Source organism: Rhinoderma darwinii, chromosome 5, assembly GCF_050947455.1.
Source record: "Rhinoderma darwinii isolate aRhiDar2 chromosome 5, aRhiDar2.hap1, whole genome shotgun sequence".
NCBI lineage: Eukaryota > Metazoa > Chordata > Amphibia > Anura > Rhinodermatidae > Rhinoderma > Rhinoderma darwinii.
Genome location: NC_134691.1, coordinates 83,372,628 through 83,390,729, shown reverse-complemented (window position 1 = coordinate 83,390,729; position 18,102 = coordinate 83,372,628). Strand labels below are relative to the sequence as shown.

Below are 18,102 nucleotides of genomic sequence, written 5' to 3'. Positions count from 1 at the left end.
TCTTCTATCTGCCTGAGTTTTTTGTATGCTCTGGGACGCCTCTAGGTTCTTCTGAACCTGGGCCCAGACTGTGCACAGTTCCCGATGAACGACCTCTACCTCGGGATTATTGGAACTACCAGGTGAAACGGAGGAGAACCGTGGATTAAACTAAAAATTACAGAAAAAGGGGGAGACCCCTGACGAGTTACTGACCCAGTTATAAAAGGAAAATTCGGCGAGGGGAATGAATGAAACCCAATCATATTGACAGTCAGAGATAAAACACCTTAAATATTGTTCTAGAGACTGATTAGTCCTCTCGGTTTGGCCATTAGTTTCAGGATGGAAGGCAGAGGAGAAGGACAAATCAATATCCAACTTTTTACAGAAGGCTCTCCAAAACAAAGAAACAAATTGTACCCCTCTGTCAGAAACAATATTGACAGGGACCCCATGGAGACGCAGGATGTGTTTGACAAACAAGGTAGCTAACGTCTTAGCATTGGGTAGTTTTTTGAGGGGCACAAAGTGGCACATCTTACTGAAGCGGTCTACTACAACCCACACCACCGACTTGCCTTGAGATGGAGGCAAATCGGTGATAAAATCCATGGAGATATGGGTCCAAGGTCTCTGGGGAATGGGCAAAGAAAATAGTAAGCCCGCTGGTCGGGACCTGGGAGTCTTGGACCTAGCACAAACCTCACAAGCGGCGACGTAGGCCTTAACGTCTTTAGGCAACCCAGGCCACCAATAGTTTCTGGCAATGAGGTGCTTGGTACCCAGGATGCCTGGATGACCAGATAGTGCGGGGTCATGATTTTCCCTAAGTACCCTTAGCCGGAATTGCAGGGGAACAAACAGCTTGTTCTCAGTAAGGTTCCCGGGAGCTGAACCTTGATCAGCAGCAACCTCAGAGACTAAATCAGAATCAATAGAGGAAATGATTATACCTGGAGGCAAAATACAAGCAGGATCTTCCTCCGAAGGAGGGCTGGCCATGAAGCTACGCGACAGTGCATCAGCCTTAATATTTTTAGACCCAGCCGTATAGGTAACCAAAAAATTTAATCTGGTAAAAAATAACGCCCATCGAGCTTGTCTCGGGTTTAGCCTCCGGGCAGATTCTAGGAAAACCAAATTCTTGTGGTCGGTAAGGACCGTTACCTGGTGCCTAGCCCCCTCCAGGAAGTGGCGCCACTCTTCAAATGCCCATTTAATGGCTAAGAGTTCGCGGTTGCCAATATCATAGTTACTCTCAGTGGGCGAAAACTTCCTGGAGAAGTAGGCACAGGGACGGAGATGGGTGAGGGACCTGGTACCCTGGGACAAGACAGCCCCCACTCCCACCTCGGACGCGTCAACCTCCACGATAAATGGCTCCATTTGGTTGGACTGAACCAACACCGGGGCCGAGATAAAGCACTTCTTACGGACCTCAAAAGCCTGGACAGCCTCAGGAGGCCAGTGAAGGAAATCAGCACCCTTGCGAGTGAGGTCCGTAAGAGGCTTAGCGATGACCGAGAAGTTAGCAATAAATCTCCTATAATAATTAGCGAACCCAAGAAGCACTGTAACGCCTTCAGGGAGGCAGGTTGGACCCATTCTGCCACAGCCTGGACCTTGGCGGGGTCCATGCGGAATTCATGAGGAGTGAGGATTTGACCAAAAAATGGTATCTCCTGCACCCCAAACACACATTTTTCGGTCTTCGCAAACAGTTTGTTTTCCCGAAGGACCTGGAGCACCTTCCTGACATGCTCAATGTGGGAGGACCAGTCCTTGGAAAACACAAGTATGTCATCAAGGTACACTACAAGAAATACCCCCAGGTAATCTCTTAAAATCTCATTTATGAAATTCTGGAAGACCGCGGGAGCATTACACAACCCAAAGGGCATGACGAGGTATTCGAAATGACCTTCGGGCGTGTTAAACGCAGTCTTCCACTCATCCCCCTCTTTGATGCGGATAAGGTTATACGCCCCCCGTAGATCAAACTTAGAGAACCATTGGGCCCCCTGAACCTGATTGAAAAGATCAGGAATCAAAGGAAGGGGATACTGGTTCCTTACAGTGACCTTATTCAAGTTACGGTAGTCAATGCATGGCCTAAGACCACCATCCTTCTTCCCTACGAAGAAAAAGCCAGCACCTACCGGAGAAGTAGAGGGGCGAATGTAACCCTTGGCCAGGCATTCCTGGATATACTCTCTCATGACTTCATGTTCGGGACAAGAGAGATTAAATATCCTACCCTTAGGGAGCTTAGCTCCTGGTACCAAATCGATAGCGCAATCGTATTCTCTATGAGGAGGTAACACTTTGGAGGCCTCCTTAGAGAAAACATCAGCGAAGTCCTGAACAAACTCAGGTAGCGTGTTCACCTCCTCAGGGGGAGAAATAGAATTAACAGAAAAACATGATGTCAAGCATTCATTACCCCATTTGGTAAGATCCACAGTATTCCAGTCAAACGTGGGATTATGCAACTGCAACCAGGGAAGGCCTAAAACCAAATCGGACGATAATCCCTGCATCAACAGTACAGAGCACTGCTCCAAATGCATGGAGCCAACAAGGAGTTCAAAAACAGGGGTATGCTGTGTAAAATAACCATTAGCAAGAGGAGTGGAGTCGATACCCACTACCGGGACAGGTTTAGGCAAATCAATCAAAGGCATAGCTAGAGACATAGCAAATTCCACAGACATGATATTAGCAGACGACCCTGAATCCACGAAGGCACTGCCGGTAGCAGACCTACCACCAAAAGAGACCTGAAAGGGAAGCAAGATTTTATTACGTTTCATATTTACGGGAAATACCTGTGCGCCCAAGTGACCTCCCCGATGTTCACTTAGGCGCGGAAGTTTTCCGGCTGCTTATTCTTACGCCTAGGACAGGTGTTCACTTGATGCTTGTCATCCCCACAATAGAAGCAGAGACCATTCTTCCTGCGGAACTCTCTACGTTGTTGGGGGGACATGGAGGCCCCGAGTTGCATAGGTACCTCCGAGTCTTCCCTGGAAGAACGAAGCAACGGAACCTCGGGAGGCATCATGGGGGAGTCAGAGGAGAAAACACCAAAAACGTTCACGTTGTCGTTCCCTGAGACGTCGGTCAAGTCGTACCGCTAAAGCCATAACCTGGTCTAGGGAGTCAGAAGAGGGATAGCTAACTAGCAGGTCTTTCAGGGCGTTCGACAGACCCAACGTAAACTGTCACCTTAAGGCAGGGTCATTCCACCGAGAAGCTACGCACCACTTCCTAAAGTCAGAGCAATACTCCTCAACAGGTCTCTTACCCTGACGTAAGGTCACCAGCTGACTCTCGGCAAAGGCAGCCCTGTCAGTCTCGTCATAAATGAGTCCGAGAGCAGAAAAGAAAAGATCAACGGAGGAAAGTTCAGGGGCGTCAGGAGCCAAGGAGAAGGCCCATTCTTGGGGCCCTTCCTGGAGCCGGGACATAATTATACCCACCCGCTGGCTCTCAGAACCTGAGGAGTGGGGCTTTAAACAAAAATAGAGCCTACAACTCTCCCGAAAGGAGAGAAAAGTCTTCCGGTCCCCTGAGAACCGGTCAGGCAACTTGAGGTGGGGTTCAAGAGGTGAGGTGAGGGGCACTACCATGGTAGCATCAGGCTGGTTGACCCTCTGAGCCAGGGCCTGGACCTGTAGGGAGAGACCCTGCATTTGCTGAACCAGGGTCTCAAGGGGGTCCATAGTAGTGTGAGGGACCAGGGTAGAGTAGGTATATGGGCTTGTGATTATGTAAGTATGGGGGTAAGGCAAGAGACAAGTGAGCCCTAATCTACCCGCCACTCAGTCCCTGCCTACTTGCAACGACCCGCCCTAGGCGACGGGGTACAACTGGGCGACGGTCCCTACGCTCAATAAGTGCACGACAGACAAATAGAGAAGGGTACACAGAAGCAAGGGAAAAGGGGCAGTTGCCCACGGCAACACCGTGAGCAACAAGAGAGGTGAACGAGCCGAGTCAAACCAGGAGTGTACGAGGTACCAAACGCAGAGCAGGAGGGTAGTGAACAAGTCGAGTCAAACCAGGAGTGTACGAGGTATCAAACGCAGAGCAGGAGAGTAGTCAGTAACCCAGGGTCAATATGAAGCAGGGTCAAATGGTTCAAGAAGCTGCAGCAGGGCCAGGAAACAAAACGAGAAGAATCACAAGCAAGGAGGAACAGGAAAGGCAGGTATAAATAGACAGAAGGCGGGAGCTAGCTCCGTCTGGCCAGGCTGTGATAGGCTCTCCCACTCCTAAGCCTGCCATCCTGAGTGGAGGAAGATGGAGTCAGTCTCACAGACATAGAAGCAGGTGCAGACTTATTACCTATGGGCGTGGATACAGAAGCTGTGCCTGGCAGATCCTTAACAGATAGCCTTCCTTATTCAAAATCCCTTCTACCTTGTACAAATCTCCCACTTTACCAGCACCAAAGCAACCCCAGGCTGTCACATTACCTCCACCATGCTAGACAGATGACGTCAGGCACTTTTCCAGCATCTTTTCAGTTGTTCTGCGTCTCACAAATGTTCTTCTGTGTGATCCAAACACCTCAATCTTCGATTCGTCTGTCCATAACACTTTTTTCCAATCTTCCTCTGTCCAATGTCTGTGTGCTTTTGCCCATATTAATAATTTCCTTTTATTAACCAGTCTCAGATATGGCTTTTTCTTTGCCACTCTGCCCTGAAGGCCAGGATCCCGGAGTCACCTCTTCACTGTAGACGTTGACACTGGTGTTTTGCGGATACAATTTAATGAAGCTGCCAGTTGAGGACCTGTGAGGCGTCTATTTCTCAAACTAGAGACTCTAATGTACTTGTCTTGTTGCTCAGTTGTGCAGCGGGGCCTCCCACTTCTCTTTCTACTCTGGTTAGAGCCTGTGTGTGCTGTCCTCTGAAGGGAGTAGTACACACCGTTGTAGGAAATCTTCTATTTCTTGGGAATTTCTCGCATGGAATAGCCTTCATTTCTAAGAACAAGAATAGACTGTCGAGTTTCACATGAAAGCTCTCTTTTTCTAGCCATTTTGAGAGTTTAATCGAACCCACAAATGTAATGCTCCAGATTCTCAACTAGCTCAAAGGAAGGACAGTTTTATAGCTCCTCTAAACAGCAAAACTGTTTACAGCGGTGCTAACATAATTGCACAAGGGTTTTCAAGTGTTTTCTAATCATCCATTAACCTTCTAACACAGTTAGCAAACACAATGTACCATTAGAACACTGGAGTGATGGTTGCTGGAAATGGGCCTCTATACACCTATGTAGATATTGCATTAAAAACCAGACGTTTGCAGCTAGAATAGTCATTTAGCACATTAACAATGTATAGAGTGTATTTCTGATTAATTTAATGTTATCTTCATTGAAAAAAACTGTGCTTTTCTTTCAAAAATAAGGAAATTTCTAAGTGACCCTAAACTTTTGAACGGTAGTGTAGATCGTTTTTTTAAATAAAAAGCACTGCTGTCACCTACATTATAGCGCCGATCTCCTTATATAGGAGATAGGGCACTTATAATGTGGTGACAGAGCCTCTTTAATATAATACACTACAGGGCAAGTGAAGTTTTGGGTCATCCAGGGTAGTTTTCTTTTTAAATATCAGGAAATGGCCACATATATATAGAAAGAAAGTACTATGCACACCGGAAGAGGGTAATTTTTCAAACTAAATAAGTTATTTGTAGCCAGTGTCAGTGCGACGTTTCGGTCATTACCATGACCTTCCTCAGGCACTATAAATTCATAAATGTATATATATTTAAACTCCATAGAATATAATACATAATGTCATCAATGATATTAGAATCAAACGTCACAAATAAATGGAAAGCTTATATATGGGGTAGGTAAGTACATATTAAAGGGGTATTCCGGAACTAAAAAATTACATTTATTTAAATAAAACAATGAAAAAGATATAACTTTCCAATGTACTTACGTTTCATCAGATGGCTGTAGCGTCGTATATCCTCCTCCGTCGCCGTCCCCTTAGCAATGCAAAATCTGCACTTCCTGTGCAGACCCGTCCATTTGGTCTTCTGCCTTGCTTCCGGTTTCCGGCTTACACACTGTACGGTTACGTCAAAAATGACGTAACCGTACCACGTGCTTCTTTATTGAATTAGAGCATGCGTGGTGAACACACTCCACCGCGCATGCTCTGTGAAATTATGTGGCTGCGTCTTCAGCGGCCGTGTATATTACACTGCGCATGCGCAAGGTTGAAGGTGTGTAGCGGTGTGTATACGAAGTTGCAGGAATAACGGCCGTTTCGGCCGTCTTCCCGACAGGTGCAGGAGCTGTGACAGCTGCTGTCTCGTACAGCAGCTGCCGCAGCTCCTACAGCGGGGACCGATCGCTGTGTCCCCGCTGTCTAACCCCTTAAAAGCCGCGTTCTATAGAGATCGCGGGTTTTTAGGGGTTAAGTTACCATCGCCGGCCTGCTACACGATAGCGGCCGGCGATGGTTACTATGGCAACCGGACACCAAACAAAGGCGTCCGGCTATGCCATCGACGGAAGCCTAGTGGGTCCTGACAAAGTCAGGACCCACTATGCTTGCTGTCAGTGAATAGCTGACAGTTCTAATACACTGCACTACGGATGTAGTGCAGTGTATTAGAATAGCGATCAGGGCCTCCTGCCCTCAAGTCCCCTAGTGGGACAAAGTAATAAAGTAAAAAAAAAAGTTAAAAAAGATGTGTAAAAATAAGAAATTAAAAGTTAAAAAAATCCCCCTTTTTTTCCCTTATCAGTCCTTTTTTATTAATAAAAATATATAAATAAACGATACATAATTGGTATCGCCGCGTCCGTAACGGCCTGAACTACAAAATTATTTCGTTATTTATCCCGCGCGGTGAACGCCGTAAAAGAAAATAATAATAAACCGTACCACAATCACAATTGTTTGGTCACTTCACCTCCCAAAAAATGTATTAAAAATAGATCAAAAAGTTGCATTTACCGAAAAATGGTACTGATGGAAACTACAGTTCGTTACGCAAAAAATAAGTCCTCGCACGGCTTTATTGATGGAAAAATTATAAAGTTCTGGCTCTTAGAATAAGGTAACAAAAAGTGAATGATTTTTTACAAAACGTATTTTATTGTGCAAACGCCATAAGACATAAAAAAACTATAAACATCTGGTGTCACCGTAAGGCCGAGTTTACACGAGCGTGTGCGTTTTGTGCAAGCAAAAAGCGCGGCGTTTTGCGTGCGCAAAAAGCACTTAACAGCTCCGTGTGTCAGCCCTTTATGATGCGCGGCTGCGTGCTTTTCGCGCAGCCGCCATCATTATGACACTCCGTTTGGATGTTTGTAAACAGAAAAGAACGTGGTGCTTTTCTGTTTTCATTCATCCTTTACAGTGCTGTTGCGTGAATCACGCGCGTCCCACGGAATTGCTTCCGTGCGACATGCGTGGTTTTCACACACCCATTGACTTCAATGGGTGCGTGATGCGCGAACAGCGCACAAATATAGGACGTCGTGCGTTTCACGCAGCGGACATACGCTGCGTGAAAATCACGTACCTGTCTGCACGGCCCCATAGAGTAACATAGGTCCCTGCGACGCGCGTTGCAAAAACGTATAATACGCTCGTGTAAATGAGCCCTAATCGTATCGCCCCATAGAATAAAGTGAATATGTCATTTATAGCGCACGGTGAACGCTGTAACAAAAATAGAATTAAAAAACAATAGAATTGCTGTTTATTAGTCACCGCGCCACTTAAAAATAGAATAAAAACTGATCAAAAAGCCGCATGCACCCCAAGAAAACTACAATGGATTCCTCAAGGGGTCTAGTTTCCAAAATGGGATCACCTTTTGGGGGTTTCCACTATTTTGGTACCACAAGACCTATTCAAACCGGACATGGTGCCTAATAAAAAGGCGGCCTCAAAATCCACTAGGTGCTCCTTTGCTTCTGAGGCCGATGCTTCAGTCCATTACCGCCCGAGGGCCACATGTGGGATATTTCTACTGCAGAATCTGGACAATAAGTATTGAGTTGCGTTTCTCTGGTAAAACATTTTGTGCATAAACTTTCTAAATGCTGTTGTGAATACTTTGAGGGGTCTAGTTTCTAAAATGTCGTGTTTCATAGGGGTGTCTAATATATAGGCCCCTCAAAGCCACTTCAGAACTGAACTGGAAGCCCAAAAAAAATAATTAGGCAATACTTCGCTTCTATACGAACTAGTTAGCGATTCACAGTGTGATGAAGTAAGGGGAAGCAGCGCTTATACGAGCGGTGCACCCCCTTCAAACAGCCGATGACTTTTCAGTTCACAGGTAGCAGAGTTACATGATGGGGAATTTGTTTTCCTGTTGTGTAACTCTGCTACCTGTCAATGGAAAAATCAGCTGCCAGAGTGAAAAATGTTTCCACACAGAGGAGTACCGCAAAGAAACACCTGGGAATCAGACATGATGGACTAACATTTTTCCCTGTGGTGGATGACTTTTCAGTTGACAGGTAGCAGAGTTACATGAAGGGGAATTATTTTTCATCGATGGCTAGTTAGGAGCGCTGCTTCCCTTTAGTTTTTTCTTGCTCACTGTGAATCTCCGACACAGGATGCAGCGGCGATCCACAGGTATTGCTCCTTTTATCCCAATTCACATGTTAGAATTCAATTTTTTTTATTTTATATATATATATAAAATACAGTATTTAAAACTAAGACTGTATAAACAGTTAATATACATTTAGAAAACTTATAATTATAAAGACCAAACTTTACGTATCATCATATAGGGTCAGTGTTGTTTAAAAACGCAGATATCCAGTGATTTCAGCTTGTGCTAGCAGTAATAGAATGAGAGCACCAAAATGAAGACTGGGATTGCAGAAGTTAGTAGAGCTGGGTGTAGTAGGCGGAGCAAGTGCACTGCTGCATGCACATTGCATGCTGGGACTAGAGCAGTGCATGCAGGGAGGAGAAACACAGGAAGAGAAGAGGAATGAACTTACTGAGCAAAACAAACCTCTCCAGGTAAACAATAGGGAGTAATGTTACTAAAACCATTTATTATCAAGAAAAAGCTAGACAGAGTGCACTAATATCTTAATAGAGGAACATTGCATTGATTTAAGAAATAAAAAAAAGTATTGGAAAACCCCTTTAACCTAAATGTCACAAATTATGTTAAATATATATTGGAAATTACATCAACTATATTTTATATATTTAAGGTGGTACATGTCATACAGAAAAGCTACCAAGAACAGGAAAAAATGGCATATTGTCATGGTATAAATTGTGTATCTAGATCTTCTAGCTACGGAGTCATTGTCAGAGTACATAAACAAATATAAGGATGAAGCCAGCCTTTCGCAGATCTACTAAAACAGAGATATAAGGATTTAAGTCTGTAATAGAAATGTAATAGTTAATATGGGTATAATTAAAAAAAGGGGGTATGCGAAAAAGATGTAAAACTAAAAAGGCTAAAATGAATTGATAAATGTCAGAAATCAATACCATGATGTTACTATAATCGCTATATACGGGCGTCTATTGTCGTAATGTTATGTCACTGTAAAAAGCTGATGATTTCATACTCTCTATTGAGTCTCTTAGGATGCAATGTTTGCAGGGAGTGGATCCAATATGCCTCCCTGCGTTTCAGTGTTAATATTCTGATTCCACTTCTGCTTGGAATTGGTATATGCTCCAGTACCTGAAAGCGCAGTTGAGATATATTATGTTTCTGTTCAAGAAAATTGCCCGGGATGGGGAGGAGGATGTTGCCACATCGTATGGTGGACTTGTGCTGTTTAATGCGAACACGTATGCGCTGAGTTGTCTCTCCCACATGGACAGCTAATGATGCATACTACATAATTACTATTACACATGAAGTAATCATTTATTTGAATTCTGCGTTCTGTGTGGGGGTGGTAGATTTTATCTCCCTTGGTTATGTGAGATTATTGCATACATGCTAGACATGGAAAGGTTCCATTTTTTAGGGTCCTAAGAAATTGCTTTCTTGGAACTTTCTTGGCAGAGTCGATGTCAGCTGGTACTAATTTGGCCCTCAAATTTTGGGGTTTCTTGACCCAGGGCAGAAAAGGTGATTTCAATTCCTCAACGGAAGGATAAGCTTCCTGGAGGAGAGACCAATGCTTTCTATTAATGTGGTGTATTTTGTAAGAACAAGGATGATATGTGTGAATGAATGGTATGCGTTTGGTTTTTGTATTTATTCCTCTGCGTCTGTTCGTTGCTTCGGCTTGTTGTATCATCTTTTCTGGGTAACCTCTAATCCTAAATTTATTGGCCATTTCGTCTGTTTTGATCTTTCTATTGTTAGTGCTGTCCAGTATTCTAACAACCCTATTAAATTGCGATTTAGGGAAGGAAATTTCCGTGTCATTTGGGTGACAACTCGGGAAATGTAACAGCTGTTCCTATCTGTTTCTTTAATAAACAGATCCATGCTGAGGGTACCCCCCTCATCTTTGATGACCAGTGTATCGAGGAAATTGATGGATATAAGACTATAGTTCAAAGTGAACTGTAGTTCTGATCATATTGAATTGATGTAGAGGGAAACTTCTTGTAGAGAATCCAATGTACCGTTCCATAGACAGAAAATGTTGTCTATGTAATGTTTCCAAGTAAGTGCATGTTTTTTGAAAAGGGTCATTTGTGTAGATGTAATGGTCCTCAAAAGATGCCATATAGCAATTAGCATAAGGTGGTGTCATGTTGGAGCCCATCGCTGTGCCCTATTTTTGAATGAAATAAGAATCCTCGAAGAGGAAGAAATTCTCGCTTAGGACAATGTTTAATAAGTCTATACTTACTTCAGTGACTAGGTGGTCTTTCTCACTCTTGTTCATAATTTCGTGGACTGCTTGAATCCCTTTGTCATGTTTCATAAGCTAAAATTGCTTAAATAATACCATCATACTATCCCCGTATAGTATCACCATATAACGATTAAATATTACCGCACCCATAAAATGTTTCCATACTACAACCAAAGGAGGGTTTCATATCACGTTTGGGAGATCCAGTTTCCAACACGTCCACTTCTTTACATCATTTTTTTTTTCATTTTATGTTTAGCCCCAGCGGATTGGAAAATCATGTCCCAATGCTGCTAAACTCCACAGGTCCTTGTTACTGTTGGTTCGCACAGTGAGGACACTCACTGCATGACTGACAAAAGGAGGCAGTTGGTTGCTAGGTACAGACAATGGAGCAGTTCATGATCCACCCCATTTGGACTACTGTACATCGGTCCAATAGTTACTTTTTAAGTGCAGGTTCTGTGGCCCCCTTGAGCAGGGTTCAAGTGAGTGCTCAGTCCACCCTGCCCTGTGAACCAGGTGCACGGCAGGATGTGAAGGAGAACACAATAAATAAACATGGTACAGGTCACCAAAGAATATTGATGCAAAACGTAGGGGGTGACAGTGATTATGCTCACCTAGTACAGTTGTGCAAATGCAGGCAAAACACTGATGAAAGCGAAGAATGATAGTATGATGATGCTGCATCCAAGTCTAATCCGGTTCCCACGCAAGACCACTGCTAAATTTACTAGATTAAATTTAAGTATTCAGAAACAAAAAAGCTGAACCATAAATAGCGCTGCTATCAAAAAATTATGAATCCAGGATAATAGTAAATATGATCGCTTTTTTGCACGGCAGATTGGCTACACGTTTTGACACTGTACCAGTGTCTTCCTCAGGCGATAAAATATACAAGAGAAATGAGCACACCTTATATACTCAAAAGCATTATTTAAAAAGGATCAAAAAGTACCGCCAGGAGGGTAACTGCTGTATGACGTCACAGAACAGCTAACCAGACAGAAAGATTAAATCTAGTGTACTGTGTACATGTATGATGCAAATTAGTTAATAAATACAGGCAGAAAATACATAAATACATAAATATATACACAACCTGAAAATGACGACCAAAAGTAAAAAATGATAACACACATTTGCAAAATAGGGGAAGAAGAGAACATCAGAATAAGTAGGAGGAATATTACAAACAAATAAGTATATACAGTGAAGGAAATAAGTATTTGATCCCTTGCTGATTTTGTAAGTTTGCCCACTGTCAAAGACATGAACAGTCTAGAATTTTTAGGCTAGGTTAATTTTACCAGTGAGAGATAGATTATATTTAAAAAAAAAAACAGAAAATCACATAGTCAAAATTATATATATTTATTTGCATTGTGCACAGAGCAATAAGTATTTGATCCCCTACCAACCATTAAGAGTTCAGCCTCCACCAGACCAGTTACACGCTCCAAATCAACTTGGTGCCTGCATTAAAGACAGCTGTCTTAAATGGTCACCTGTATAAAAGACTCCTGTCCACAGACTCAATTAATCAGTCTGACTCTAACCTCTACAACATGGGTAAGACCAAAGAGCTTTCTAAGGATGTCAGGGACAAGATCATAGACCTGCACAAGGCTGGAATGGGCTACAAAACCATAAGTAAGACGCTGGGTGAGAAGGAGACAACTGTTGGTGCAATAGTAAGAAAATGGAAGACATACAAAATGACTGTCAATCGACATCGATCTGGGGCTCCATGCAAAATCTTACCTCGTGGGGTATCCTTGATCCTGAGGAAGGTGAGAGCTCAGCCGAAAACTACACAGGGGGAACTTGTTAATGATCTCAAGGCAGCTGGGACCACAGTCACCAAGAAAACCATTGGTAACACATTACGCCGTAATGGATTAAAATCCTGCAGTGCCCGCAAGGTCCCCCTGCTCAAGAAGACACATGTACAGGCCCGTCTGAAGTTTGCAAATGAACATCTGGATGATTCTGAGAGTGATTGGGAGAAGGTGCTGTGGTCAGATGAGACTAAAATTGAGCTCTTTGGCATTAACTCAACTCGCCGTGTTTGGAGGCAGAGAAATGCTGCCTATGACCCAATAACACCGTCCCCACTGTCAAGCATGGAGGTGGAAACATTATGTTTTGGGGGTGTTTCTCTGCTTAGGGCACAGGACTACTTCACCGCATCAATGGGAGAATGGATGGAGCCATGTACCGTCAAATCCTGAGTGACAACCTCCTTCCCTCCACCAGGACATTAAAAATGTCTCGTAGCTGGGTCTTCCAGCACGACAATGACCCGAAACATACAGCCAAGGCAACAAAGGAGTGGCTCAAAAAGAAGCACATTAAGGTCATGGAGTGGCCTAGCCAGTCTCCAGACCTTAATCCCATCGAAAACTTATGGAGGGAGCTGAAGATCTGAGTTGCCAAGCAACAGACTCGAAATCTTAATGATTTACAGATGATCTGCAAAGAGGAGTAGGCCAAATTCCATCTAACATGTGTGCAAACCTCATCATCAACTACAAAAAAGTCTGACTGCTGTGCTTGCCAACAAGGGTTTTGCCACCAAGTATTAAGTCTTGTTTGCCAAAGGGATCAAATACTTATTTCTCTGTGCACAATGCAAATAAATATATATAATTTTGGCAATGTGATTTTCTGTTTTTTTTTTTTAATATAATCTATCTCTCACTGGTAAAATTAACCTAGCCTAAAAATTCTAGACTGTTCATGTCTTTGACAGTGGGCAAACTTACAAAATCAGCAAGGGATCAAATACTTATTTCCTTCACTGTATTAGCTTTATGCTAATGAGTTTCTTAATGGACAACTGGGCGTGTTTTATTTTTTGACCAAGTGGGCGTTGTGGAGAGAAGTGTATGACACTGACCAATCATACACTTCTCTCCATTCATTTACACAGCAACACGATGTGCAGCCACATACACACACATTAATGTTAATCAAGTGTCCTGACAATGAATATACATTACCTCCAGCCAGGGCGTGATGTGTATTTACTCTCCTGATCACTTCTGTAGCGTCTCTGTGATTTACAGCATAGCAGGCGTAGTCTCGCGAGATTATACTGTAAATTGTCATTTACAGCGAGATCTCGCTTGAGAAAGGTCCAGATTGGGACTGAAACGTTGCACTTTGCCCTTCTGGGTGAATAAAAGCTTTTTTCACTTTTTTGATACCAAGATGTGGAGTGCTGCCTATTCTTTGAAATCCTAAATTCCTTGGACTATTGGTCATAGTCTGGAGGCTTGCACACACATATCCTTGAAAAGGCAATTGTTCTTACTTGCTGGTGCTGCTCTTCCTTGTATTTCGTAGATGATAGATAGATAGATAGATAGATAGATAGATAGATAGATAGATAGATAGATAGATAGATAGATAGATAGATAGATAGATAGATAGATAGATAGATAGATAGATAGATAGATAGATAGATAGATAGATAGATAGATAGATAAAAGGAAATCTAGCATTAAAAACAGTGCAAGTAGGCTTCAACATCCTGTGTGATGAAGAGAAATAAAGTTACCGTATTTATATATCTGACTTCACACAGTCACGTAGTATTTAATGGTATTTAATCAGGTCAGAGAATGTAAGGAGTCCATGCGCTGTGGCATATGGTTCTCATTAATGCAATGCTCGTAAAACTACCATAACACTAACATTTAATTGTTTTACATAACAAATGGTCCGTGCAAACTCAGATAACATCAAACTACATACATCCCATTTTGAAATGGCTTCCTGATCTGGCCATAAATATGGTAGGCTTTCTTGTTCATGTTATATGCAGGGAAATTTTTGGTATTTTGAATGAAACGTGCTTCTTTGAAAATTATTACTTTGCTTGCCTGTATTATGTTTATAAATGTACTCAAGAAATGATTAGAAATTGCAATTCTTTTATCAGAAGTGTACATAGATGACAGGTGCCCCATAGTGGAAATCAAAATGGAACCTCTCCTCCTTGTCACAAAATTAACCTAATGACGGTGAATGAACCCGGTGTGTTGCTAGCAAATTTGGCTAAGGGCTAAACTGGGTAGCTGAGTCTAAGGGATTTAGTATTTTTAAACACTTTGCACAAGGAATCCCCTTAGCGAGGTCAGACCTCCACCGATCTGACATTAGTGGCATAACCAACTGTTATTCCTCCTGGAAATGTACGACTAAATTAATAATTGGGTTTTACCATTTCCCTTGTCCCTACACACTTTGACATTGTTCAATCAGTGCTGACAAAGTCAAATTGTGTCGGGACATACTCTATTGACAAGTGCAATAGTAACGCCCATGTTCAATTTATACTTATGTAAAGGAGAAATAACACAGGAACGGCACAATGCATAATATTACATATAGATTTTCCACCTTCTTTTCACCACTATTCCTCTATAGAGGAGCAGATGGTACATTGTTGAGAAAAAAGTTTGACTCATTAGGGAAAGTGGAATAAACTTGCAATTCTAACTTTCTCCTCCATATTGCTGGAGGGAACATTACTGCCAAAGTTTTGTTATTTTACTCATTAACTTTTGGGTATATGTTGTTTATGATGAAGATATTTACTGACATACCAGATGTACTACTGAAATATAGATTAATCTCAATACTGTCTTTTGGGTTTTATCCTTCGAGCATCAGGTCTCAGAAGAGATGTAGTACTTGTGTGTAAAGTATAAAGACAATAAAAGCTCAGATCCAAAAATAAACCTGCTGGTAGCTTTGAGAGAATAGGAGAAACAGAGCCACACTACTGCATACTCTATGTGCCACCATGTCCATGGAGCCCCTGTATAGGCATGATGTAAATAGATAAACATTCCCTATTCATTATCAACAGTCCGATGATCAATACTCTGGGACCTTATTAACCCCTACAGGACACAGCCTGTTTTGGCCTTAATGACGAAGCCGATTTTTTTCAAATCTGATATGTGTCACTTTTTACTTTTACCTATCCAATCGATTCGGAGATTGTTTTCTCGTGACATATTGTACTTTATGTTAGTGATTTGCAAAAATTAGCGCTTTTCTAAACTTAAATGTATCTGCTTGTAAAACAGATAGTAATACCACACAAAATAGTTACTATTTCACATATCCCGTATGTCTACTTTATGTTGGCATTGTTGTTTTGAACATTCTTTTCTTTTTCTAGGATGTTACAAGGCTTAGAACTGTAGCAGCAATTTATCACATATTTAAGAAAATTTCAAAAGGCTATATTTTCAGGGACCAGTTCTGTTCTGAAGTGGCTTTGAGGGTTCCATACAATACAAACCCCCATAAATCACCCCATTTAAAAACTGCACCCCTCAAAGTATTCAAAATAGCATTAAGAACGTTTCTTAACCCTTTAGGCGTTTCACCAGAATTAAAGCAAAGTAGGGGTGAAATTTACAAATTCTTTTTTGCAGAAAGTCATATTTAATCCTTTTTATTCTATAACACAGAAGGTTTTACCAGAGAATCACAACTCAATATTTATTGCCCAGAATCTGCAGTTTTTAGAAATACCCCACATGTGGTCCTAGTGTGCTTATGGACTGAAACACAGGACTCAGAAGCAAAGGAGCACCTTGAGGATTTTGGTGACTTCTTTTTATTAGAATATATTTTACTCACCATGTCAGGTTTGAAGAGGTCTTGAGGGGCCAAAACAGTGGAAACACTCCCAAAAAGACACAATTTTACACGCCTCAGTGAATTTATCAAGGGGTATAGTGAGCATTTTGACCCCACAGGTTTTTTGCTGAATTTAGTGGAATGAGGCGGTGAAAATAAAAATCGTCTACATTTTAAATTTTTACATGGCATAAAGGACAAAAAAGACCCCAACATTCGAAAAGCAATTTCTCCCAATTACGGCAATACCCTATATGTGGTAATAAACTGCTGCTTGGACACACGGCAGGGCCTAGAACGGAAGGAGCACCATTTGGCTTTTGGAGCTCAAGTTTTGTCTCAATGGTTTTCGGGTGCCATGTCGCATTTCCAAACCGGTGGAAAAACCCCAAAAGTGACCCCATTTTGGAAACTATACCCCTCAAGGAATTTATCGTGGGGTAGGGATAAAACAACAGAGAAAGAAAAATTTGGGAATTTGAACTGATGATAAAATTCCAGTCACTGATACAAGGCTTCAATCTAGTACCTGGATTTATGAGCCACTACATGGACACACGTCACATCCCCCATCAGACTGACTCCAGATGCCTTAACTCCTAAGTTATCACTCCTATAACCTCAGTTTTATTGCCCTATCTTAAAGAGGCTCTGTCACCAGATTTTGCAACCCCTATCTGCTATTGCAGCAGATAGGTGCTGCAATGTAGATTACAGTAACGTTTTTATTTTTAAAAAACGAGCATTTTTGGCCAAGTTATGACCATTTTTGTAGTTATGCAAATGAGGCTTGCAAAAGTCCAAGTGGGTGTGTTTAAAAGTAAAAGTCCAAGTGGGCGTGTATTATGTGCGTACATCGGGGCGTTTTTTAATACTTTCACTAGCTGGGCGCTCTGAAGAGAAGTAACATCCTTTTCTCTTCAGAACGCCCAGCTTCTGACAGTGCAGATCTGTGACGTCACTCACAGGTCCTGCATCGTGACGGCCACATCGGCACCAGAGGCTACAGTTGATTCTGCAGCAGCATCAGCGTTTGCAGGTAAGTCGATCTTACCTGCAAACGCTGATGCTGCTGCAGAATCAACTGTAGCCTCTGGTGCCGATGTGGCCGTCACGATGCAGGACCTGTGAGTGACGTCACAGATCTGCACTGTCAGAAGCTGGGCGTTCTGAAGAGAAGAGGATGTTACTTCTCTTCAGAGCGCCCAGCTAGTGAAAGTATTAAAAACGCCCCGATGTACGCACATAATACACGCCCACTTGGACTTTTACTTTTAAACACACCCACTTGGACTTTTGCAAGCCTCATTTGCATAACTACAAAAATGGTCATAACTTGGCCAAAAATGCTCGTTTTTTAAAAATAAAAACGTTACTGTAATCTACATTGCAGCGCCTATCTGCTGCAATAGCAGATAGGGGTTGCAAAATCTGGTGACAGAGCCTCTTTAAGGTGATACGTCAGTATCACCTCATGTACTAATTGTCTTTGTGTAACATCTTAAATTTGTGCTCTTTTCTAAGTCATTCATTTGTAAACTTGCCTGAAGAAGGAGCCTGTGTGCTATGAAAGCCGCATAT

General features: G+C 42.3%; 1 protein-coding gene across 1 annotated transcript in view; it reads left to right on the top strand.

Annotated features, from left to right (window-relative positions):
• The first annotated feature begins 8,974 nt into the window (after positions 1-8,974).
• FAM110B (family with sequence similarity 110 member B) overlaps positions 8,975-18,102 on the top strand; it is a 323,890-nt gene continuing 314,762 nt past the window's right edge. The window contains exon 1 of the mRNA XM_075826218.1: positions 8,975-9,022. The gene's annotated coding sequence lies outside the window, so the exon portion shown is untranslated. The remainder of the gene's footprint in view (positions 9,023-18,102) is intronic.